Genomic DNA, 27,575 nt, shown 5'->3' with positions numbered 1-27,575 from the left:
TCTTCATGATCTACTTTTTCATGAGTAGACAACTCTTATTCTTCTTAATGAAGAAAATCATATCTCACTGGTGGGTGAGATACCCTATTTGTTCTACGAGGAACAGCTGTAGATGTTTCATCAATGGGTATAGGTTGACTAGATGGATCTATATCCATCAGATCTGTTGGTTGGTCAGAATTCTCCAATTCTAACTCTATTTGCCTTCCTTTGCCTCCTTCTTGAACAAAATGTTGTTCAAGAAATGTGGCATCTCTACTTATCACAACCTTTTGTGAAGTAGGCAAATAAAAATAATATCCAAAACTATCTTTTGAATATCCAACAATCGACCTTTTTCTGGTCTGGTCTCCAATTTATCAGTGTTCATCTTTTTGATATAAGTTGGACAACCCCAAATCTTAACATGCTTAAGACTTGGTTTTCTTCCATGCCATATCTCATAAGGTGTGGAAGAAACTGATTTTGATGGAATCCTATTCAGAATATACAAAGCTGATTCTAATGCAAATCCCCAAAAGAAGATTGGCATATCCAATAGGGTACGATTTCTCCTTTCAGATACACCATTCAGCTGTGGCGTTCCTGGAGGAGTCAACTAAGAAACAATGCCATGCTCTCTCAAGTATTCATCAAATTCAGTACTCAAATATTCACCTCCATGATCTGATCGAAGAGCTTTAATACTCTTTCCTGTTTGATTTTCTACTTCAGATTTAAATTCCTTAAACTTTTCAAAGGATTCATGTTTGTATTTCATCAAATACAAATACCCAAACCTTGATTTATCATCAGTAAAGGTAATAAAATAATGAAAACCCCCTCTAGCCATTTCTTTAAATGGACCACATACATCACTATGTATTAGCTCCAAAATATTTTCAGCTCTTAGCCCTTGTCCAACAAAGGGTGATCTAGTCATTTTGCCCTGAAGGCAAGATTCACAAGTTGGAGTAGGCTCAGAGCCCAATGGGGATAAAATCCCCATTTTCTCCAGTTTTGCAATCCTATCTTCTGCAACATGACATTACCTTAAGTGCCAAATATATTTTGAACTTGAGTTGGTTTTCACCATGGCATTGCATTCTTTTAGATCACTTGCATTCAATTTGTGTTTGTCATTATTATCCAAATAATAAAGACCATCATTCATATAACCTGAACCAACATATTTATTTCCAAAATAAATATTGCAAACATCATCTGTGAACTGAAATTCATAGCCATTTCTAGTCAAACTAGATATAGAAATGATGTTCTTAAAGCATCAGGTACAGATAAAATATTATCCAAACACAAAACATGTCCAAACATGTAAAAAGATTTAGATCCTGTGGCTAAAGCTTCAACAGTTGAACCATTGCCAATCCGGACTCTAATATCTTGAGAACGCAAGCTGCTACTGTTTGCTAGTTCCTGCATATCATTAGAAATATGAGAACTGGCACCAGTATCTAAAACCCAAGCTGTAGATGAACTATGAGTATCATCAGAATCTAAATAACAAGATATGGACATACCTTCCGAAGGTGTATCCTTCTTGTCCATCAGAGAAGCAAGATACTCTGGGCAGTTCCTTTTCCAGTGCCCATCCTTTTGGCAGTGGAAACACTTTCCTTTGCCTCCATCAGCTTTAGTCTTCCTTTTCTGTTTAGCTATTTTCTTTGAAGGACTAGGAATCTGAGGTTTCTTTTTCTTATTGCCCTTCTTCTTGTTGGACTTTCCAGCAGAAGAAGATGCAACCAAAGCTACCTATTTTCCTTTATTGCCTGGCATATTCTTTTGGGCAATAACCAGCATGTTGAGTAAACCAGCTAAGGTGCATTCCTGTTTAGTCATATGAAAATTTGTCGCAAAATTCCCAAAAGACTCAGGAAGGGACTGAAGGATCAAATCCGTCTGTAGTTGGAAATCCATGTTGAAGTCAAGATGTTCCAACTGCACAATCAGCCGAATCATCTTGTGGACATGATCCCCAACATTCTGTCCCTCAGACATCCTCATACGGAATAGCTGTCTAGATATCTCATACCTAGCATTTCTGTTGTGCTCACCATACAACCCTTATAGGTGAAGGAGGATCTCACTCGCACTCTGCATGTTCTCATGTTGCTTCTGTAACTCATTACTCATGGAAGCAAGCATGTAACACTTAGCTCTCATATCATGCTCCTTCCACTTGTCCAAAGTTTCATGTTCCTCTTGTGTGGCCTCTGGAGGTAAGGGACCAGGAACATTTGAATCTAGAACATATCCTATATGATCAAGGTTCTGGACAAGTTTCAAATTTCTTAGCCAATCAGACAGATTAGGTCCTGTCAACCTATTGTGATCAAGTATGCTTGCAAAGATATTGGATGGTGGTGGTTGTTTTGTGCTCACTTTTATCAGAAAATTAACTGCAGAAAATAACCAGATTAATTAGTAAATGTATCATGTAATTAACCAAAATGATTATGGTCTTTTAATCAAATTAGTCCTCCCACTAACTTAGCGAATCCTACACTTCCAAAGTAGAAAAAGGAAATCCTAGTTGGATAGATTTCTAGTGGGTGATTGAATTCTTATAATTTTATTGATCATCCTCAGGTACATCCATTATTGGAATTACAATAAACTATAAGTGACCAACTCCTTGCCCATCACATCTCATGTGAGGTTCAATCCTTTACCTAGCCCCTAATGCTCAAAATCTCAGGTACATCCATTATTGACTTATCTTGCATTAGTTAAGTTGATCCCATTGAGCCAGTAATTATGCAAATAATTTTAATGTCCTCAGGTACATCCAATATTGGCCACTAAACCATTTACATATTTACAACATCTCATGCTTAACAATTATTCTTAAGAAAATCTCTTAAATTAATTGCATCTTATGCAACTATTTAAAATTTCTTAAAATAATTGCCCCAATGGAGGGCCTATGTTATAATTACTTTAATTATAGCATTTCCAACTTAATCATTTGTTTGGAAGATTTTATGGTCATTCTAATTACTATTAAGGTCTCACTTTACACATTATCCAATTAGCATGCATATATCATATAATAGCATACATTCCCATATATCTCATGCATTCATGGATAAGCAATAAATATGGTATGATCATGGACTTTCTAAGGGATTCAATTTTGAGCCACCAAGAATTGAATCAGGGCATTCCTAGGTGCATTTCATTCATTCATTCATTCATTTTATAAGAGTTGCTGAAGGTGTACATAATCAACACTTGATCTTGAATTCCTCCCACTGGTCCCACCAATGCTCTTGACCTCCTTGAACTTCTTGCAATCCAATATTACATAGTAATCCTTGGCATACCAAGGCAAATTTACAAGAACTTAAATAAATGAAATTGCAACCCAAAAATTATTACAAACTTAATAATACATGCCCAAAATAAATTAAAATAAATTAATTAATTTACAATCCCAAAGAAACATAAAAGAAATAAATCCAATTGTCACACCCTACCCCTCTGTAAGGCATAACATGATCCCGTAGTATACCTAATGAATTACCAACTTCGCTTGCTGATAACCCATTAAATACACTACAAGGAATTTTCAAAAACTTTTCTTACTTCTTTTACAGTGGTGAGCACTATTTACAGGTGTTAAAAACCTTTTTGAACTAAGGTGAATTAACCAACACATTTAGACTATTAGTAATTTCTGTAAAAAAATTTTGGCAGAGTGCCCTCCGTAATTTGGATAAAACAGTTCTTCAAAAACCTGTAAAAAACACTTCAATATTTTTCTCAATCTCAAACTCTAGCATAATTCAACACAAATCCACAATAATTTTTCAAAGACTGAGATACAAAAAATATAATACAATTTTTACAAGTCCAAATAACTCATAATTTATTTTACAACTTTAATTTACAATTTTAATTTACAACTGCTCAAAACCAAGAACACTATATACATACAGTGAACATAAATTAAAATATAAAATGCAGAATATGGTACACTCAATATACCCGATGATTTCTCGCTGAATGTACTAGCAGCCTAGTCTGCTGCCCTGTTAGTCTGTTTACCTGCGATAGCAATGAAAAGCTATCACTGAGTAAAATTTACTCAGTGGTGCACAATAACAATTTGAAATGCGATATATAAATCTTTTATTGACAGTTCACAAATCAAATGATTCACAATTCCATTTCACAATTTACAAAATTCACCTAACACAAATTTGATCAAGTAATTGAATAATACCGTTTTGCAAATCAATATCACAATTCGATCAAATAACTGAATAATACCGTTTTGCAAATCAATAACACAATTCGATCAAATAACTGAATAATACAATGTTGCCAATCGATAACACAATTTAGGCCATGACACAATTTTTCCACACATGTCGTGTTGTACACCACGACACGACACACTCACCCCAATAATCGAAATCAGTGAGGGAGGAAGCTAGCTGAATAATGAGTACTCATCCACCCTCACCTCAGACTGGGAAGTCAAAGAGGGAGGAACATAATCACACTCACCCCAGATTGATAAGTCAAAGGGGGAGGAATATATCAACAGTCTCATGCCAAATGTGAATCAAAACAATTTCAAATCACAATATTTCATACAAACCATAAATCACATTTTATCTCAAAATTTCCATTTGCAAAGTTGGCAATACAATAAGTTCCAAATAATATTCCCAAAACCAAAGCAATCAAAACTTATTCATAACTCATTTCTCTACATAAATTTGCTAGTAAAAGCAGTGAATATAAAAGTATTGTGCATGGACACAATTTAAAACTATAATGTTGAATTAGATTTTTAAGTAGAAAATGAGAAGTCAAACTTATTGTACACAAACACAATTTAAAACAATAACGTACAAATAATCATAATTTATTTCAATTGAAAAATTCAAAAGAAATAAATATTTTTGTGCATAAACCTCTGATAACTGTCTCTTGGCTCTGACTCAGTGTTTCCTTCCCCTTCCCTGAGTCTTTGCTAACTGAGAAACACAATTTGAAGTGTTTCAGTACTTAATTAAACTGTCTCTAACGATAATGTTTGATAAATAATTCACTGAATGCTATTATTTGCTTAATCAACCTAATATGTCGACCCTCGATGCATTCTAGGTAAATTAGGTTTTAATGTTACTAACATGTCACATTCGATAGTCTTTTAGGGTTGGTACATGTTACCAAATTCATTTCCATGTATACTGCATTTTCTTGCGATTTGCTGGATTCCGGGATACTAGTTTGACCAAGCCGGACGACCTAGTTCCCTCAGTTTTCGGGTTTTGGTCAAAACTAAAAACTTGTAGATCTATGTCTTATGGAACGTAGGGCAAAATTTCAGGTCATTCTGAGTTGTGTAGGCCAAGTTATGGTCATTTTACTATTGCTGGTCAAATTGCAGCAAAATTGGTCATTTTAGGTCACTTTAGGTCATTTTAGGTTCGGCCAGTTTTTGGACCCGAACTTGTGCAAGCTGTTTGACTTACTTATGGTCATTTATGGGCTTTGGTGTCTTCATAAGACTTGTAGATATAGGTCTTAAATATTCATGGTTAAAATTTCAGGTCAATTGGACCTATTTTGAGTGAGTTATGGCCTAAAAACTAACTTCTGCCCAAATGGCCAATTTTCAGGTCTCAATTGTACTTAATTCGGATTTGGTCATTTTTCAAGCTACCTTGCAAGCAGAATTTTGGCAAGCTTCCTTCATGAAAGTTGGCACATTTTGTGCCTAGTTTCACCTCCAACTGGTCTCATACCAATTGTAGCCACACACTTAAAGTTATAGGCCTAAAATACAAACTGCCTTATTGCAATTCTTGCATACATATCAAACATCACTTTTAACACTCACCAAACTTAACATTCAAACTAATTCTGGTTGTACCATGACCTATACATAATTCACAACACATTATAGGTCATTTTGGCAGCTTACAATTACATTCAATGTGCACCAACAAGTGCAGAATTTGCCCAACTCAATTTACAACAATTTAACTCCACAACCAAGCTCATTCACATGTCCAACCTTCACACCACTATATATACATTCAAACTGCCATAACAGCCAACACATTTTAACATCATTATTCCATAAACCAAGCATGAATTCCAGCATTCTTCAAGAGTTAACAAACTGCCACAATGGTACACTTACATTCTATTACTTTCCAAGCTTTAAATCTCATTTTACATTTACATATACTAAGTATACATTACCCAAACAATTTCCTACACAATATACATTTAATCAATCATTTAATTCACCATTTACAAGCACAATTAAACTGCCTTCAAGGTGTTTCCATGGCTGCCAAAAGTGCACACTCCCATTCAACATCAAAACTCAAAAATTTCTCCATAAATCAAACACCCATAACACCCTTACAAACTTTAACAAAGCAACAATCAAAACTCAAACTTACCTATGGATGAGACTTTTTAAATCTTCACCAAAACTTGGTCTTCTTGCTGCCAATCTACTGCCCAAGTGGTGTAGACTAACTTTAATGAAGGAAGGTAGAAGGAAAGAAGCTTGAATCTCATATGCATGGAGCTTCAACCATGGGTCAATGGAGTTTTTTAGGAGCAAATTTTCTGCTGGTTCTAAGGTTGAAGATGAAGATGTATATTCTGCCCAAATGAAGCGTTAGTGGTCCACTTAAATGAGTTAGTGGACCACTATGTAAGAATTAAATCATTGTTTATTCTAAAGGTTTCATTTTTCCACATTTAACTTGTAACACCCTCCCGGTAGCAATTCCGTACATTCTACTATTCCGGTGACCAGTGTCGATTCGGATAGCTAGAATGTCCGAAAAAATATTTAAACTTAAGTGAGGGACCATAATCAATTCAAATATTAATAAGAAAAATTTAATAAAAATTTTAGAAATAAAATACAACCAAATTAAACGAGCCGGTGCCCTAGCGAGGGGTAACCAGAGGGATGTTGCGGTTCTCGCAACGAGGAGCCCTAGACCCGGGGGAAAAATTATAAAAAAATTTTTGGAACTCCAGAGAAGGGTCATTGAGGTTCCTATGGCATTAGAATGCCAAGAAAATATTTAGGAAAATTTTTCAATCTGTACAGCCAATTTTGACCCGTTAAGCCAAACGGAGGGCATTTTGGTCATTTCGCCTTCAGAGGTGATTTTTGGCCGACTTGTCCAGTTAAGTAAATAATTAATATGACATAAAATATGAAGAAACATTACTAAAAATTAAATTGAAATTGAGTAGTGATGAAAAGAAAAGAAAAATCCATAAAAATGCCAAATATGACATCATTATGATGTCATTTGAAAGTCTCCACCCATTATAATTAAACAACCATATTATTAACTAATAAAAGAGACTAAATGAAGACCAAATTAACCAAAAATACAGCAGCCACCTCCTTCAAACCAGCCAAAACGTAGAGAGAGAGAAGATAGGGTTTCCACCATAGCCATTCTTTGCAAGCTTTCATTCTCATGCTTCCTCACCATATTTCCTCAAGACCCCAACACTAAAATGAATCCTTGGACCTAGAGGAAGTGTTTGGCAGCCAAGAGAGTACAAGAAAAGTGAAGATTAAACTTGGGAAAAAAGTGCCACTTAAAGGTTAGTGCATTAGATACCTAAAACTCTTTATTTTCATGATTAGTAACTTGAATTGAGTAAGAATTTGTAACTAAAATGAACAATAATTATGTGTATACATACCATAAATTTCGGCTGCCCTATTGAAGGAACAATAATGGAGTGTTTTGATGGACTTAAAGTGGATTAGAGATTATGTTTAAACCATATATGCATGTAGATAGTGAATGAGATAGTTAATTCAAGCATGTTGTGAAAACTCATATGGAAATTAGGGTTTTGAGAAGTGAAAATTTGACTTGGCTTAGGAAATTGTTAGAGAACATTTTAATGGTCAATTAGTGACCATTTTAGGTAAGTTGACCACAATTTGGACTGAAATAATGCATGGCAAAGTGAATGTGTAGGCTGCCTAAAGACAGCAGCAGGGTGATTGAAATTTCAGTCCACTTGGACTGCCATAGCTTTGGCTGTTTTGGTCCAATTGGTGTTTGGCCAATTGGACATGAAACTAGGCTTATAATGGCACATTTTTGCTGAAGAAACCATGCCCAAAAGACCAAAGCAAGAGGACCAAAACTTGGCCCCAATCCGGATACCCTGCAACAGTACCTGCAGAAATGACCAAATGAATAGGAACTGTTCATTTGGCCATAACTCACTGTAGATATGGTCAATTGACCTGAAATTTTTACAGCAACAAGTTAAGACATAGAAAAACAACTTTCATGAAGGAACCTACCCCAAATTATGGCCAGAACCCATCCAACCAAGTGACTCCAGTTACTGTTCATGTTACTGTAGATATGGTCAATTCTGCAGATTGGCAATCCGGCCAGCTGTGGTTTTTGGACCATATCTAGAGGTACAAAACTCCAAATGGAGTGATACAAAAAATGCAATTCAACTAGACAAAATAAGGAACAACTTTTATGTTTTCCATTTCTTCAAATTCCCACTGCAACAATGTCCAATGGAACAGTAAAGTTGAGCTACAAAAACTGAAAATTCTGCTTGCCTTGGTTTAAACTTTGAAATGGTATAAATGCTTAATGCCAATAAGTTTTGAATGCCAAATGTGGTATATTGGGAGTGCCAAAGTCAATGTACATATTTTCTATCCAAAAGTCAACATTTTTGTTGACCAATGAGGTGAATAGTGACACCAAAAACTTGAAATTCACAAATTGAAGAATTTAAAGGTTTCAAATGCCCTAGTATACCTAACAAGATTGGTTTGGATAGTTTGGCATGCCAATAGGGTTCAGTTAGCAGTACTGCACATGGCAATATGCCATTCTATGATTTTATGGCTTTTAGCCATTCTGACCTTGTATTGAGATTTGGCCTTGTGCCTGATATTATTTACAGCTTGTTAGCTGTTCTGTTGCACACCGGGAGATGCATATGTGACCGATGGTGTGACGGCCCGAGGTACTTGATACCCAGTGCCAGTTTACTCGCTTATCCAGTCCAGTCGTCTAGTGTAGGTTACTTGGGCAACCAAATGAATAAAAGTGGGCAAAGTTAATGAAATAATAGATATACCAATACTAAATAAAGAAATCATACACATTCTATACATACTTACTTTCTGCTATTTTGTTTTATTATATTATTGCACCACTAAGAATTATTGCTTAGCGCGTTACTTTTGCCACGCGTAGGTACTGGAGATACAGATCGTGAGCCCAGTAGACCGCAGACTGGGTGAGTTCATCCTGCAGCTCTGCACAGTGTCCGTGTCACCTCACTACCTGCAGTGCATTGGTAGGGCACTAGGTGTCATTTTGTAACTAAATTTTTATTTTCTCATATGTATTTGGATTTATGTAATGTATTTTGAGGTTCATGTAAATAATGAAAGTTATGGTTATGAATGCAAAATTTGAGCATTTATTTATTGTTATATATGAGCATTATGAGAAATGGATGTTTGAGAAATGAAAAGGTTGTTGAGAACCGAAATTGAAAATTGTTGAGATTTTGGATATTGGAGTTTGGGAATGATTGAATGTGAATATTGGAAGTGTTTTTTTTCAGGTTCCGAAGAACTGTTTTCTCCACTTTTAGTCGGTACTCTGCCGGATTTTCTTTAAAATTTTCGGAACCTCAAATAAATAATACTTTTGATAAATGGCTTAAATAAATTATATTTCACAAATTATATTCAAAAGCATGATATAAATTAATTAAGATATATTAAAGTGTGCCGGTACACCGTGTGGCATTACTTACTCGGGTATACTGTACACGGGTAAGGGGCATCACATAACTCCCAATTTTTGCTATTTACATTAGGTACCTCCAATTTAATTTTTCATGACATTTTCCAAGTGTAATATTATTTATTTTTAATGGACATTTAGGTCAAAAGACAACTCGGGGTGTCAAATGACCACAATGCCCCTATTTGAGTTGCATTCTCGATTTTTCGGTAATACCGGGTTTTGTCCGTTTTTCGATTTCTCTCTTTTCTTTAAACTAATTATTTAATTTTTCTTTGATATTTCTAATGATATTTCTACTTCAATTGATGTCTCTTTAACTCCTAAAAATATTTTTTAGGGTTTCCCGCGGTCCAGGGCTAGTCAACGGTCCACGCCGTGATTTCCCGGTGCGGTCACCCATTGCTAGGGTTCTCGGCTCGCTTAACTTAGTTGCATTTCTTTACTATTATTTTTCCTTTATTTTTCTTGTATTTTCTTTTCTTTTATTTCATTATTTAATGTCTCCTCACTCATATCGAAGTGTAGTTCTAGGCATTCTAACTGTCCGGACAACACTGGTCACCGGAACAGTAGAACGCACTACCGAACTTAGGGGTGTTACAATTCTCCCCCCCCTTAAAATAAATTTCGTCCATGAAATTTTTTCCAATAGCCATCTTACAATAGTCATACGTTTATTTTCTCCTTTCTATATGATCGTATAATCTTCTTTCTCTCGAATTTATATAAGACTTTTAACAATCTAATACAACATTTAATTTGTTTGTATAACACCAATCTTCTCTTACTATTGTCCTGTCTAATATTTCGATTCATGTTCCTTCTTGAATGACCCTTGAGGTCATGTTAGAATCATTTATCTAGTTATTGGTCCTCTGACCATTCTAGTCCATAGTCTTCCTTACATTCGTAACATTTCTTTGTTATATTTGAACCAACTGTTCAAATTTTTACTTCCATAACTCTTTTTATCTGTCAATATTCTATAACTTACTTTCTTTTGTACTGAACTATAACCTTTCGATATTCTAACCTTTGAGTTTTAGATCCCTAAGTAGGATTTTCAAACTTATTTCTAACAATTAAATTCACATGGCATAACTATACTAAAACAGATGCCGTTGGCAACTATTCTTATCTAGGTGTACTATCGTAGTACGTAGCTCTACACAATAATCTCAAGTCGATCAGAATCTGCTTACAAAGATAAACATCAAGAACATTGCATAGTTACTACGATACATCCCAATAGATCAAATTTTCCTATCTTTTATCCTTTTCGAATTCACTAATATCCCGAACTTATTATGATTACAATATCCATTAACAATTACTAATAGTGACATCCTTGCCCTCATCTAGAGCAATTCCATTACTGCATCTTACTTTTAGGTCCTCTTGCCTTACATTAAGTAGGCTCGCCAATTAGCTTTATAATTTATGGTGTGTTAGAAAATACTTTTCGCCAATAAATTCTTTCAAAACTAATTTCATTTATTATCACAATCCTTATTTTAAAGGGCTAATCACTAATGCATCAAAATTTATTCCTCAGAAGGAATAACAAAAGAACATATTGTTGTTACACTAACATAAAAGTATGCAAACCCTGTGTCAAACAATACATATATATATCTTAGTTACTATTTGAGAAAGTACCAGAATAATTTCAAAAGTCTAAGTCTCTTCTCTCACAGTATAGCGTATACTCCACTGGAGCATAACCTGTTTCCGGTGATTCACAAGATTCGACTTATAGGTGTACTACCCCTACCTCTACCTTTGCCTCTACTAACTGATGGTGAACTCTTTGGGGTAGAAACTTGGGTTGATCCCTTTGGTGTAGTTAATGATCCAGAACGACCTGGATTTACACAATCCCTAGCAAAATGGCCAGTCTCTCCACAGTTAAAACATGCTCTTACGGCTCCATAACATACCCCACTATGTGGTTTACCACAAGTTTCACAAAGTCGATCTGACAGCGCATTCCTGGGTTTCTGTTGAGTTTGCTGATCGGATCGAGGTGGTTTCTGTCCAGAAGATCTATCTCTACCTGACTTCTTACTATCTCTGTTGTATCCCCTAAAGTTTTTCCTCTTTCCAGTAAGACCACTAGAACTCGGTTCTCCGACTTTCCTCTTTTTCTGTCTTCTCGATTTCTTTTTCTCATAAGTCGCCTTGATTCAATTCTTTCTAATTCTAGTGCTTGAGAAATAAGTTCAGAGAAGTTGTTATGTTTGAATCCGACCACTTGCAATCTGATACTAGGCTTCAAGCAGGTTTCAAACCTCTTACATCTCTCCCTACTGGTAGAAAGTAGACTTACTGCATAATGGCTCAGGCGGAAAAATTCCCTTTCATATTCAGCCACCGATCTACTCCCCTGTTTCAGACTTAGGAACTCTTGCAGTTTCTGATCTACATAAGCATCGTGACATATTTTTGTCCGAATTCTCGAGAAAGTCACCTGTGTTAGCACTGTAGGTTCTACCAAACTGTGGGGAATGGTTTTCCACCAGTCATAAGCATCCCCCTGTAGCAAAGATACTGAGTATTCAAATCTGAGCTTCTATGTGCAGTGCAGTTTCTTGAATACCCTATCCATCCTTTCTAACCACTGTTCTGCCTCTAGAGGATCTATTGTCCCCTTGAACTCTGTAGCCCCATATTTCATCAATTTGTCATATTGTCTAGCGTAAGATCGTGGTTGTACCATCGGTGTCTCAGTATTGGGGCTTGAGTAGGCACATTACTACCATTTGTTGAACATTGCGACCATCTGCCGAGCGAATCGAGCAGGAATCGCAGATCGCGGGCCGGTGTCGCTAAACCACTGACATTATGTAGGGCTGGGGCATCCCCTTGCACCTTAGCCTCTATAGATTGATCGACTGAACGATCACCCTCTTCCATAGTCAATGCGAGGATCTTAGACCTCCTAAACAAATAACACAAGGAGATTTCCTCCCGTTAGTGCATATTTATAATGTAATGTACTGTATGTATCAGACAATGATATTGAGCAGTTGTACTATGAAGAAAGAATATTCAAGTAACATGTGAAAACAGAATTTAAAAAACTAGCTCTGATACCACTAAAACATGTCACACCCTACCCCTCTGTAAGGCATAACATGATCCCGTAGTATACCTAATGAATTACCAACTTCGCCTACTGATAACCCATTAAATACACTACAAGGGATTTTCAAAAACTTTTCTTACTTCTTTTACAGTGGTTAGCACTATTTACAGGTGTTAAAAACCTTTTTGAACTGAGGTGAATTAACCAACACATTTAGACTATTAGTAATTTCTGTAAAAATATTTTGGCAGAGTGCCCTCCGTAATTTGGATAAAACAGTTCTTCAAAAACCTGTAAAAAACACTTCAATATTTTTCTCAATCTCAAACTCTAGCATAATTCAACACAAATCCACAATAATTTTTCAAAGACTGAGATACAAGAAATATAATACAATTTTTACAAGTCCAAATAACTCATAATTTATTTTACAACTTTAATTTACAATTTTAATTTACAACTGCTCAAAACCAAGAACACTATATACATACAGTGAACATACATTACAATATAAAATGCAGAATATGGTATACTTAATATACCCGATGATTTCTCGCTGAATGTACTAGCAGCCTAGTCTGCTGCCCTGTCAGTCTGTCTACCTGCGACAGCAATGAAAAGCTATCGCTGAGTAAAATTTACTCAGTGGTGCACAATAACAATTTGAAATGCGATATATAAATCTTTTATTGACAGTTCACAAATCAAATGATTCACAATTTCATTTCACAATTTACAAAATTCACCTAACACAAATTTGATCAAGTAATTGAATAATACGGTTTTGCAAATCAATAACACAATTCGATCAAATAACTGAATAATACCGTTTTGCAAAATCAATAACACAATTCGATCAAATAACTGAATAATACAATGTTGCTAATCGATAACATAATTTAGGCCATGACACAATTTTTCCACACATGCCGTGTTGTACACCACGACAAGACACACTTACCCCAATAATTGAAATCAATGAGGGAGGAAGCTAGCTGAATAATGAGTACTCATCCACACTCACCTCAGACTGGGAAGTCAAAGAGGGAGGAACATAATCACACTCACCCCAGACTGATAAGTTAAAGAGGGAGGAATATATCAACAGTGTCATGCCAAATGTGAATCAAAACAATTTCAAATCACAATATTTCATACAAACCATAAATCACATTTTATCTCAAAATTTCCATTTGGAAAGTTGGCAATACAATAAGTTCCAAATAATATTCCCAAAACCAAAGCAATCAAAACTTATTCATAACTCATTTCTCTACATAAAATTGCTAGTAAAAGCAGTGAATATAAAAGTATTGTGCACGGACACAATTTAAAACTATAATGTTGAATTAGATTTTTAAGTAGAAAATGAGAAGTTAAACTTATTGTGCACAAACACAATTTAAAACAATAACGTACAAATAATCATAATTTATTTCAATTTAAAAATTCAAAAGAAATAAATATTGTGCACAAACCTCTGATAACTGTCTCTTGGCTCTGACTCAATGTTTCCTTCCCCTTCCTTGAGTCTTTGCTAACTGAGAAACACAATTTGAAGTGTTTCAGTACTTAATTAAACTGTCTCTAACGATAATGTTTGATAAATAATTCACTGAATGTTATTATTTGCTTAATCAACCTAATATGTCGACCCTCGATGCATTCTAGGTAAATTAGGTTTTAATGTTACTAACATGTCACATTCGATAGTCTTTTAGGGTTGGTACATGTTACCAAATTCATTTCTGTGTATACTGCATTTTCTTGCGATTTGCTGGATTCCGGGATACTAGTTTGACCTAGCCGGAAAACCTAGTTCCCTCGGTTTTCGGGTTTCGGTCAAAACTACAAACTTGTAGACCTATGTCTTATGGAACGCGGAGCAAAATTTCAGGTCATTCTGAGTTGTGTAGGCCAAGTTATGCTCATTTTACTATTGCTGGTCAAATTGCAGCAAAATTGGTCATTTTAGGTCACTTTAGGTCATTTTAGGTTCGGCCAGTTTTTGGACCCGAACTTGTGCAAGCTGTTTGACTTACTTATGGTCATTTCTGGGCTTTGGTGTCTTCATAAGACTTGTAGATATGGGTCTTAACTATTCATGGTTAAAATTTCAGGTCAATTGGACCTGTTTGAGTGAGTTATGGCCTAAAAACTAACTGCTTCCCAAATGGTCAATTTTTAGGTCTCAATTGTACTTAATCCAGATTTGGTCATTTTTCAAGCTACCTTGCAAGCAGAATTTTGGCAACCTTCCTTCATGAAAGTTGGCACATTTTGTGCCTAGTTTCACCTCCAATTGGTTTCATACCAATTGGAGCCACACACTTAAAGTTATAGGCCGAAAATACAAATTGCCTTATTGCAATTCTTGCATACATATCAAACATCACTTTTAACACTCACCAAACGTAACATTCAAACTAATTCTGGTTGTACCATAACCTAAACATAATTCACAACACATTATAGGTCATTTTGGCAGCTTACAATTACATTCAATGTGCACCAACAAGTGCAGAATTTGCCCAACTCAATTTAGAACAATTTAACTCCATAACCAAGCTCATTCACATGTCCAACCTTCACACCACTATACATACATTCAAACTGCCATAACAACCAACACATTTTAACATCATTATTCCATAAACCAAGCATGAATTCCAGCATTCTTCAAGAGTTAACAAACTGCCATAATGGTACACTTACATTCCATTACTTTCTAAGCTTTAAATCTCATTTTACATTTACATATACTAAGTATACATTACCCAAACAATTTCCTACAAAATATACATTTAATCAATCATTTAATTCACCATTTACAAGCACAATTAAACTGCCTTCAAGGTGTTTCCATGGCTGCCAAAAGTGCACACTCCCATTCAACATCAAAACTCAAAAATTTCTCCATAAATCAAACACCCATAACACCCTTACAAACTTTAACAAAGCAACAATCAAAAACTCAAAATTACCTATGGATGAGACTTCTTAAATCTTCACCAAAACTTGGTCTTCTTGCTGCCAATCTACTGCCCAAGTGGTGTAGACTAACTTTGATGAAGGAAGGTAGAAGGAAAGAAGCTTGAATCTCATATGCATGGAGCTTCAACCATGCGTCAATGGAGTTTTTTGGGAGCAAATTTTCTGATGGTTCTAAGGTTGAAGATGAAGATGTATATTCTGCCCAAATGAAGCTTTAGTGGTCCACTTCAATGAATTAGTGGACCACTATGTAAGAATTAAATCATTGTTTATTCTAAGGTTTCATTTTTCCACATTTAACTCCCAATTTTTGCTATTTACATTAGGTACCACCAATTTAATTTTTCATGAAATTTTCCAAGTGTAATATTATTTATTTTTAATGGACATTTAGGTCAAAAGACAACACCGGGTTTTGTCCGTTTTTCGATTTCTCGCTTTTCTTTGTACTAATTATTTGATTTTTCTTTGATATTTCTAATGATATTTCTACTTCACTTGATATCTCTTTAACTCCTAAAAATAATTTTCAGGGTTCCCCGCCGTCCAGGGCTAGTCAACGGTCCACGCCGCGACTTCCCGGTGCGGTCACCCATCGCTAGGGTTCTCGGCTCGCTTAACTTAGTTGCATTTCCTTACTATTTTTTTTTCTTTATTTTTCTTGTATTTTCTTTTCTTGTATTTCATTATTTAATGTCTCCTCACTCATATTGAAGTGTAGTTCTAGGCATTCTAGCTGTCCAGACAACACTGGTCACCGAAAAAGTAGAACGCGCTACCGAACTTAGGGGTGTTACACCAATCACATTGGTCTTTTATAGTCCATGATCATCCATCATGCATATCACTATTTAACAATTAAATAAAACATACATACTTAAATTAAATTGAATATCTCATATTCAACTTAAAAATCGAGATTTGAATATGATTCAAATAAATTTAAGAATTCAGATTTGAATCTCATTGAAACAAATTTAAAAATTCAGATTTGAGTCACATTCAAACAACTTTTAAAATTCAGATTTGAATCACATTCAAATAATTTTTAAAATTCTGATTTGAATCATAATTTAATTGTGTGATTAAAACTACTAATTAAACACTTTAATTAGTCAAAGAATAGGCCTTAGATCATACAACAATTGCAGAATTAAAAGCCAAACCTTGAACAACCCATGGTAGCCAAACCATGCGCACCATTTATGGTCTTTTTTTCAAGTATGTCGCCACCTTGCTTTGCAACCAGCAATATTCTTTTGATCTCATGATCAAACACACAATTAAATTAGATAATCAACAATCTAAATGGAAAATATAGTGGCTCTGATACCAATTGTAGGAACAGAAGCGTGAAAAACACAAGTTTATACCATTGAATTCAAAAATTTTTCACCTAGGGTCACATGCATCATGCAAGATTTATTTTTATCTATTTGATTTCAATGATAAACAACATATTAAAACTCTTTTAATATGCTTTTGGATCTATATTTGCCATTTAAGATTTTAAAATTAATCAGATTAATTTTGGAACCCTAGATTAAATCAAGAACGATTACACTAACCTCTTGATGCACTGCAGCGTGTCTGCGCCTTTGAGATTCATCTTCAGGATACCAGATGTTGTCCCTCTAGCTTGTCCACAACAAGAACACCTATGGCAGCCCTTAAACAGCTTCTAAAGCTTTTTCTATTAATTAGAAGTTCAAGTTCTACCTTTTAAGAGATTAGAGATGTAAACAGGACACTAGAAACAATTTCTAGTGTTCTTAATTCAAGAGATTGATGGCTAATCTCTTTCAATTGATGTGAGATGAAGAAGAATAGATGAAAAGCCTCAAAGTGGCGTGACAAAGGAGAGGAGTGGCTGCTGGTTTCTTTTCTTTTCATAACAATACTTAAATAGCTAGGTTAACACATTAAATCCTTGCCACATGTCACCCTTTGATTAGCTCTAGGTTTAAGTGACCCAATCACATTGTGCCAAGTGTCAAACCTATATTTAATCTTGATTTTAATCATCTTACATGATTAAAAAACATTTGGCAAGCTTATGTGTAATCCCATATGTAACACCCCTCACCCGGCTACAGTGTAGCCGAGCAAGGCATGCTACAATCGGTGCCGGAGCACCCTAACTTATCTTACCTTATTTTTCTTAAATAATTTTGAATTCATTTAATTTAATATCAATTATTTTTCAACGGAGAAACTAGCGGAGTTTCCCCTATTTTATTATCGTTTGGCGTATTTCAATATTCACCTGTTTGAAATTCAACAATATTTCTAAAATAAAATCTTATCCATACATTTCAATTTCATAATCATTTCCACACTCCTATCATCATTTGAAAAATCATTATGTAATTCAAATCTATACTCATTTGTACAAATTCATTCATGCTCCATTCTTATAGCAAAATTCTCAAATTTGCATTAATTTACATCATATGCAATAATTAAATAGATCATTAATTTACATGATATACAAATTAATTACAATTTGCTAATTTATATTACAATATAAAAAAATAAATAACATACACAAAATACATGATATGCTTAGTGTGAGCCCTATCTACATGCATTGCTGAGGAGGTGACAACCTTGAACGCTCTGCAGATCGAATCTCCAAAATCTCTGTTTAGTATTTGCTGGGCTTTAACTTCAGTACCTGCGCGAGGAAACAATTCCATCGCACTAAGCATTGCTGCTTAGTGGTGCAATAATATAACAAGGAAATAATATACAAATAAAGATAGAAATAAAACATAATTTAAATAATTAAGATTTATTTATACTTCACATGCGATTCTAAAATTTAATATGTTTTATCGTAATTTAGTTTTCTTTGGAAGTATTTATTTCGCCAATGTACAGTAATAATGTACAAAGAAAAATGATCTAAAAATAATAAATATATGCTTATATTATCATGTAAGTCACATTTGCAATATTTATGTGTGTTATAATTTTCTTTGCTAATCTTTTAGCATTTTCTCAATACTTTCTAGGTTGTCTCAGATTATTTCATAATAAGTAAATTTTGATATCGGTCCAGTTCATTTCGATTCTTTCTAATAAATAACTATTCTAATTTATTTTAGGTCATCTTACTCATTTATTTAATTTCTAATTTTTTTTTTTACTAATATTCTTAACTTATTTCAATAAATTTCACTGCCCAAGTAACCTATGACAGGCTGACTAAACTGGATAACGGGTCGTTGGCACTGGACACCGTGGTGCCTCGGGCCGTCATACCATGGGACGCAGAACGTCAACCACGTATGCAGTCAGTATGGCTAAAAAGCCATGATAACACATAATCGGGCATAAAAGCCATGAATACGGGCATAAAGCCTTTCACAGTACTGCTAAAACAATACCCTATTGGCATACCAATCTATCCAATCTGGCACACGTGTCTAGGCAATACAAGGGCACATAATATCATTAAATATTAATATATTGTGTTTTATGAATTCATTATTTCATGATAAATTTCAATTATAATTCATACATTCATTTGATCATTTATATGATCACAATTCACATCAATTATCCTTTTATACCATTGTACTCAAAATACTTCTCCTTTCTATAATAATAAGAACTAATGTCTCATTCATACATTAATATAGTTCATTTATTCATTCATTATGTTATTCATATTGATCACAATTCTAAACAATGGTTCACCTGTACCATTGTATTCAAAACATTTTCCTTTCTCATTTATACATTTAAGAATCTACTTATGTAATTACAAATTTTATATTTCAAGTTGAGTTACTAATATTTTATGAATTCCACTTGTGATGGGCATATAAGCCCTAACTATCTATTCACATCAATTAGGTGACTTATTTATCATGTTTCAAGTAATCCATGAAAATTTCATGGATTTCAAATTTATGCTCTTAATTTCCTTTTAACAGTTTTGACTAAGATGCATAGTCCACATTTGTCATACAATTCTAAGCATTTAAGCTTAGAATTGGTTCGAGGTCTTCATCTTAGTTTGTTACTCATTTTGATTACTATTCACCTTACTAGTCAACCAAAATGTTGAATTTTACATACTTAAGGGATATGTTAATTCTAATTACACCAAGATCCCACATTTTGAGTTTTACATTTGCTAGTATTAATTGTCAATTGCAATTTAAAGTCCCCTAGATGCATTTCTAATTTCAAATTTTGAATTTCAATTTTTGGTGTCACTATTCACCTCATTGGTAAACAAAAATGTTGACTTTTGGATAGAAAATAGGTGTATTAGTTTTAACACCCGAAACATACCACATTTTGTATTTAAAACTTGTTGGAATTGATTGCCATGACCATTTCTATGCTTAAAACCAAAAGGGCAGAATTTTCAGTTTTTGAAGCCTAAATTTATTGTTCCATTAAGCCCTGTTGCAGTGGGAATTTGAGGAAATGGTAAACATGAAAGTTGTTCCTTATTTTGTCTAGTTGAATTTCCTTTTTTGAATTACTCCATTTGGAGTTTTGTAGCTCCATATATGGTCCAAAAACCACAGCTGGCCGGATTGGAAAAACTGCAGAATTACCAAATCTACAGTACCATGAATAGTGACTGTGACTACCATTTGGGTTAGGTTCTGGTCATAATTTGGGGTAGGTTTCTTCATGAAAGTTGTTTGTCTATGTCTTAACTTGTTACTGTTCATTTGGTCATTCTGCAGAATCAGTTTGCAGGGTATCCGGATTGGGGCCAACTTTTGGTCCACTTGCTTTGGTCTTTTGGGCAGGGTTTCTACAGAAAAATTTTGCCATAATAAGTCTAGTTTCATGTCCAATTTTCCAAACACCAATTGGACCTACACAGCCAAAGTTATGGCTATCTAAGTGGGCTGGACTCACAGCCTCCCTGCTGCTGTCACTAGGCATCCTACCACTTTGGTTTGTAACATTCTAGTTCACTTCAATTTATGATTAACTTACCTCAAATGGTCACTAATTGACGATTAGAATGTTCCTTAACAATTTCATAAGCCAAATCAAAATTTCACTCCTCAAAACCCTATCTCAAATTCATGGTTTTGTACAAACTACCCTAGTTAACTAACTAAATCAATATCCTTATGTTTATATACTTTAAATATGATTTCTAGTTCATTCCAAGTCAATCAAAAACACTCAATCCTATTCCTTCCTTAGGGCAGCCGAAATCCATGGGGTGCATACACTCAATTTTTATTCATTTAATTTACAAATTCTCACTTAATTCAAGTCACTAACATGGATTAAAAGAGGTTTATGTATATATGTGCACTAACCTCTTGGAGGGCAGAATTTTCCCAAGCTAAAACTTCACTTTCCTTCACTTTCTAGGCTGCCAAACACTTTCCCAAGATGAGTGGACAAGTTTTAATGAAGTGAAGAAGGGATTTTATGGTGGAACAAAGAGAGAAATGGAGCTTGAATGGAGTGTTAATGGTGGAACTTCTTCTCTCTCTCTCTCTCAACGTTTTTTAGGCTGCCCAAGGTTGAAGATGCAGATTGGTTTTTCATATTTTTGGTCTCTTTTATCTCTTTTAATGAGTTTAACAAATTGTGATTGGTGGAGGAAATTTAAATGACATCATATGATGTCATAATTAGCATTTTCTTTCATTTTCTTTTCTTCTTTCCTCTACTCATTTCCAATTTAATTTTTAGCAATGTTTATTCATATTTTATGTCATAATAATTATTTACTCAACTGGACAAGTCGGCCAAAAATCGTCTCTGAAGGCGAAATGACCAAAATGCCCTCCGTTTGGCTTAACGGGTCAAAATTGTCTATACCGATTGAAAAATTTTTCTAAATATTTTCTTGGCATTCTAATGCCATAGGAACCTCAATGACCCTTCTCTAGAGTCCCAAAAATTATTTTATGAATTTTTCCCCGGGTCTAGGGCTCCTCGTTGCGAGAACCGCAACTTCCCTCTGGTTACCCATCGCTTGGGCACCGGCTCGTTTAACTTGGTTGTATTTTATTTCTAAAATTTTTCCTAAATTTTTTTCTTATTAATATTTGATTTAATTATGGTTCCTGACTTTAGTTTAAATATTTTTCCGGACGTTCTAGCTGTCCGGAATGACACCGGTCACCGGAACAGTAGAATGTACATAATTGTTACAATGAGGGTGTTACACCATATGTCACCATCTCATGATGCCATGTGTCACACTGTGAAATGACCAAAATGCCCCTGTGTCTTAATTTTGAGTTCTTAACCCAAAATAATTATTTTTCTTCTTCTAATCAATTTATATCAAATACAAAATAATTAATTAATCTCTATTAATTAATTTCTCATTAATTAAATTCATATTTAAATACTTTAAATATAAATTTAACTTATACTATACATGCAATAATCTAGATTTGGTTTCAAGTCATGCTAGGGACTTTGCAATTTAATTGCAAACCAAACCTATTTAATTAATCAATTAAACTCTTTAATTAATTAATTGAATCATATTTAAATAGGTGATAACTTGTGTATGTGTGTGACTTACTAGGCTCATCACTAATTGGCAATGAGACATGATATCAACTCTTAATATCATCAGAACTCTTTCTTACCATAAACGATTTCTCTAAATCATTTTATGAAACTCATAGACCATGGTTAACACCTAGCATAGCATGCCATGGCTACCCAATTAGTAATAAGGCTTACCTTAAATGAACCTATAATCATATGTCACCGTGCACTAAAATCTCTCTGTTACAAAATCCCAACTCAAGCTGGAATCATGGTTTATGTCAAACTCCATTTGCTATGAATATTATGTTCTCTTTTAATTCCAGTTCTTGATTAAAAAGATTTTTCTCATCAGAAACTCTTTTCTGAATAAATCTATCTGTCCTGGCCAGGAACTTGAAACATTAAGAACAATTAAATGAACATAGGATTTTATCTCTATTTACTTAGAGGAACAGATTCCATCTTGATCAACACCTACCTCCATATATAACCAGTAGGAGCCAACACATGCCCATATACCCATACATAGTACAAGTATGAAAGCAGTATCAAACTCAAACTACCTATATACAAGATAACTGTGCTATCTCTGGTCTAAAGATTATATGCACTGATATGATTTATGACAAAATATTGACAAGAGTAAACTCCATGTGCTTGTCATAAGTGTCATTGGTTTGGCCTACTTATCATTTACAAGTGCCTATCATGTTTGTCATATGGCATGAGACTCACCATTCTATCTTATTTATATCTCATATAAATAACTTGGTAACAAACATGAATACAATCTTTCTAGATAAGTCATGTCCTTATTATGAAGTATCCTCGATTGTGAACCTATTTATGATACTTTGTGCTAGAAATATTATCACTCATATTCTTAACAACTTAAGAATAATATTTCTAACAAAATATCAATGGACCTTTTCTATTACACATAAATATATTATGTAAACGGAAAAGTGGAAATGCCTTTTATTAATAAAAATATGTACAAGATACATACTAAATGATATGCTCTAGGGCATACTACTAACATATGTTTCAGTTAGCAAAGACTCAAGGAAGGGGAAGGAAACACTGAGTTAGGACCAAGAGACATTTATCAAAGGTTTGTGCACAATAGTTATTTCTTTTGAAATTTTCAATTGAAATAAATTATGACTATTTTTATGTTATTATTTTAAATTGTGAAGAATTGTTTGAATGATATTTGATGGATACTTATTGATTGAAAAAATTGTAAATAATTTGAAACCATAGCTATCATGTATATTGATTGAATTCCTCGCTAGCTTGTCTAGTGGGATGAATTGACTTTGAATTCCGTCTCTGGCTGAAGTGTTGAGGTGTGTGCCTGTTGAGGACAAATAGAATGAGTACTCATATTATTGCTAGCTAGCTATGTTATTCCTCACTAGCCATCGGCTTTTGGGATGAATTGGACTTTGGAATATGATTAAGCTGTGCGTGTGATTTATTGATATTTATTGTGATATTGTGAAATGGAGTTTAAATTCTTTATGACATTCACTGTCTTTGAATTTAACTATGGTTTTAAGTATCCACTATTTATATGACTTATGATTTATGTTTTAAAGTTGTATTTTATTAATGTTGTGCACCACTGAGACATTGGCTCAGCGATAGCTTTTCATTGTTGTCGCAGGTAGACAGACTGACAGAGCAGCAGACTAGGCTGCTAGTGCTTCATTGAGAGTTCTCGGGTATATTGAGTATACCATACTTTGCATTTTGTATTGTAATGTATGTTCACTGTATGTATATATTGTTCTTGGTTTTGAGAAGTTGTAAATTAAAACTGTAAATTGAAGTTGTAAAATAAATTGTGAATTATTTTGGTTTGTAAAATTTGTGATATATTTCTTTTATCTTAGCTTTTGAAAACACTGGAAAAATTATTGTGGATTTGAGTTGGCAAATGTTGAGAAACATATTGTGTTGATTAAATATTGGAGTTTGGGGATTGAACAAAAATATTGGAAGTGTTTTTTATAGGTTTTTGAAGAACTGTTTTATTTAAAATACAGATGGCACTCTGCCAAAATTTTTACAGAAATTATTAATTCTTCAAATGTATTATCTGGTTTCACTTCAGTTAAAAATTTTTTTAACACCTATAAATAGTGCTCACCACTGTAAAAGGAAGTAATAAAAGGTTTAAAATCTCTTGTAGTGTATTTAATGGGTTATCAGTAGACGAAGTTGGTAATTCATTAGGTATACTACAGGATCATGTTATGCCTTACTGAGGGGTAGGGTGTGACATCTCTCCTATTTTCCCCAGTATGAATTCCCAAATTCCCTCTTCTACCTTGCCTCACATCATTTGGTCTCCTCTCACTTTCCCTTTCTCTCCTTAATTCCTCAAACTATTTGTCACACCCTACTCCTCTGTAAGATGTAATATGATCCCGTAGTACACTAATGAATTATCGTACTTCGCCTACCGATAACCCATTAGATATACTACAAAGGATTTTAAAACAATTTTCGTGAAATTTAAATCATCGATTAAAATATATTGTTATAAATTTTTTTTCAAAATTTCGGCAAAGTGCCGGCTGTATTTTGAAAAAACAGTTCTTCAAACTTGAAAAGGAAAACATTCCCAATATGTTTTCTCAAATACAACTCCAATAACTTCATTTCAACTCACAATTCAAATCTCAATAATCAAATCAATTCATTTTCAAACCAACCTCATCATAAAAGAAACATTTCATTGATTACAAGACTCAAAAATTAATATTACAAAACTGTACAGGTAAATGAAATCTCAAATTTACATTACAATAATTTGCATTTAATTACATACCAAAATATATTACAAGAGTTTTTATACAACTGCTCAAATAATTTACATACATATTATCACATGCATACATCAAAACCAGTGTACATGGGTATACCTATGATAAACTTGGAGCTGATCTGAATGTGTCTTCAAAGAAGCTTACTCAATTGCTCTATGCACTTTTCACCTGCGACAGCATACAAAGCTATCGCTGAGTGGCGAACTCAGTGGTGCACAACTATAATTTAAAACATAGTATAATATACATTGACAAAATTTATAGCAAATAATTTGGAAATCTGAATACTCATCAAATTCTAAAACTCAAAATATTCATTGCCAATAATATAAATCATTTATATAAAATGACTTTGATCACGAAATTTAATTTATCAAATCATAACTAACCATTTAAGGCAATTCCAACAATTTATTGGAAATAAAGATTAATTCCAACAAAATCAATTATACATAAATCATAATTGAAATCACAATTCTTTACTATTCAAAAACCATTCTTTATTTTAAAAACCATTCTTTATCTCAAAAGCCATTCTTTATCTCAAAAGCCATTTTTTTTATCTCAAAAGACATTCTTTATCTCAAAAACCATTCTTTATCTCAAAAACCATTCTTTATCTCACTAACTATGCAAGACTAATCCGAAAGGGCCATCTTCGGGGTGATTCTAACTCCCTATGATCGGGGAGGTCGAATCATTATGTACAGTACACATCACATTAATGAAACTATCGAAAGGGCCATAACATAAAAAATTAGATCTAACCTCTAATAAGAGGAGAATCTAAGCCTGTGCACGTACCATGGTAAGCAAAACACAACTAACTCCATTGTCTTCTCAACAAATGGAAGAGATAGGTAATAACCTAGTCAAGCATCTATAGTGAGATATAAAATAATATCACAATCATTTTAGTAAGCATAAATCACAATACAATTCGATTCAAAGTCAATTCCAATATCCAATAATTTTTATGCTCATCACAATTGAAATCATAAATTTGCATTTTTCCATGCAAATTGCCCATCACAATTCAAAACATGTTCTATCACAATTTTTCAAAACATAATTTATTCAATCCACAACAATGCTTAATACTTGTGGAAATACCATTTCACAAAGCTAAATTCATAAATACTATAATAATTTCAATAATCATTGAATTAAATCCAATTCTTGTTAAACATAATACATAAGAAAAATATGTCATTTAATCATATGAAATATTCAGAACAAAATTAGTTAAAAACTAGTTGTGCACAAACCTAATTTGAGTCGCTCCTAGGCCTTGACTCAATGTTCCTTATGCTTCCCAATATCCTTTTCAACTGAAATACACAATTTAAAGTGTTTTAGTACTCAGTTAAATTATTTCTAACCATAAAATCCAATATCTAATTTTTTTTGCTACTATTCCCTTCATTTCATTTCATTAGTCAACTTATAATGTTGACCCTTGATGCACTCTAAGTGAGTCAATTCCAATGTTACCAATATGTCACATTTTATAGCCTTTTAGTGTTGGTATATGTTACCAAATTCATTTTCAAGTGTATTGCATTTTATAGCAATTTACCAGATTTCGGTGTACTATTTTGACCTAGCCGCACGACCTAGTTCCCTCAGTTTTTGAGTTTCGGTCCAAACTATAAACTTGTAGGTCTATGTCTTATTGCACGCAGAGCAAAATTTTAGGTCATTCTGAGTTGTGTAGACCAAGTTATGGTCAATTTACCAATGCTGGACAAAATGCACCAAAATGGTAGGTTTAGGTCATTTTTAGGTCACTTTTGGTTCGGCCAATTTTTTGACCTGAAATTTTGCAAACTATTTGGTTTGGTTCTGGCCATTTTTGGGCTTTGGTATCTTCATAAGAATTGTAGATATATGTCTAAACTATTTATGGTAAAAATTTCAGGTTATTTGGACCTGTTTTGAGTGAGTTATGGCCAAAACACTAACTGCTGCCTAAATGGTCAATTTTCAGGCTTTCAAGTCACTAATCCAGATTTGGCCATTTTTCAAGTTACCTTCTAGACAGAATTTAGGTAAGCTTCCTTCATGAAAGTTGGCACATTTTGTGCCTAGTTTCACCTCCAATTGGTCTCATACCAATTGGAGTCGCACATTTAAGGTTCTAAGCCAAAACATACACTGCCCTATTACAATTTGTTCATCCTTTACCAATTATACATCCTATGCTTACCAAGTTCACTCTTCTATGCCAATTCTGGTTTGTACCATAATATTAACACATTTAGCAATACATTTTTGGTCATTTTGGCAGCTTGTAACCACTCTCAGCATACACACTAT

This window comes from Hevea brasiliensis, chromosome 5 (assembly GCF_030052815.1).
Source record: "Hevea brasiliensis isolate MT/VB/25A 57/8 chromosome 5, ASM3005281v1, whole genome shotgun sequence".
Taxonomy (NCBI): Eukaryota; Viridiplantae; Streptophyta; class Magnoliopsida; order Malpighiales; family Euphorbiaceae; genus Hevea; species Hevea brasiliensis.
This window is presented reverse-complemented; position numbering follows the sequence as displayed.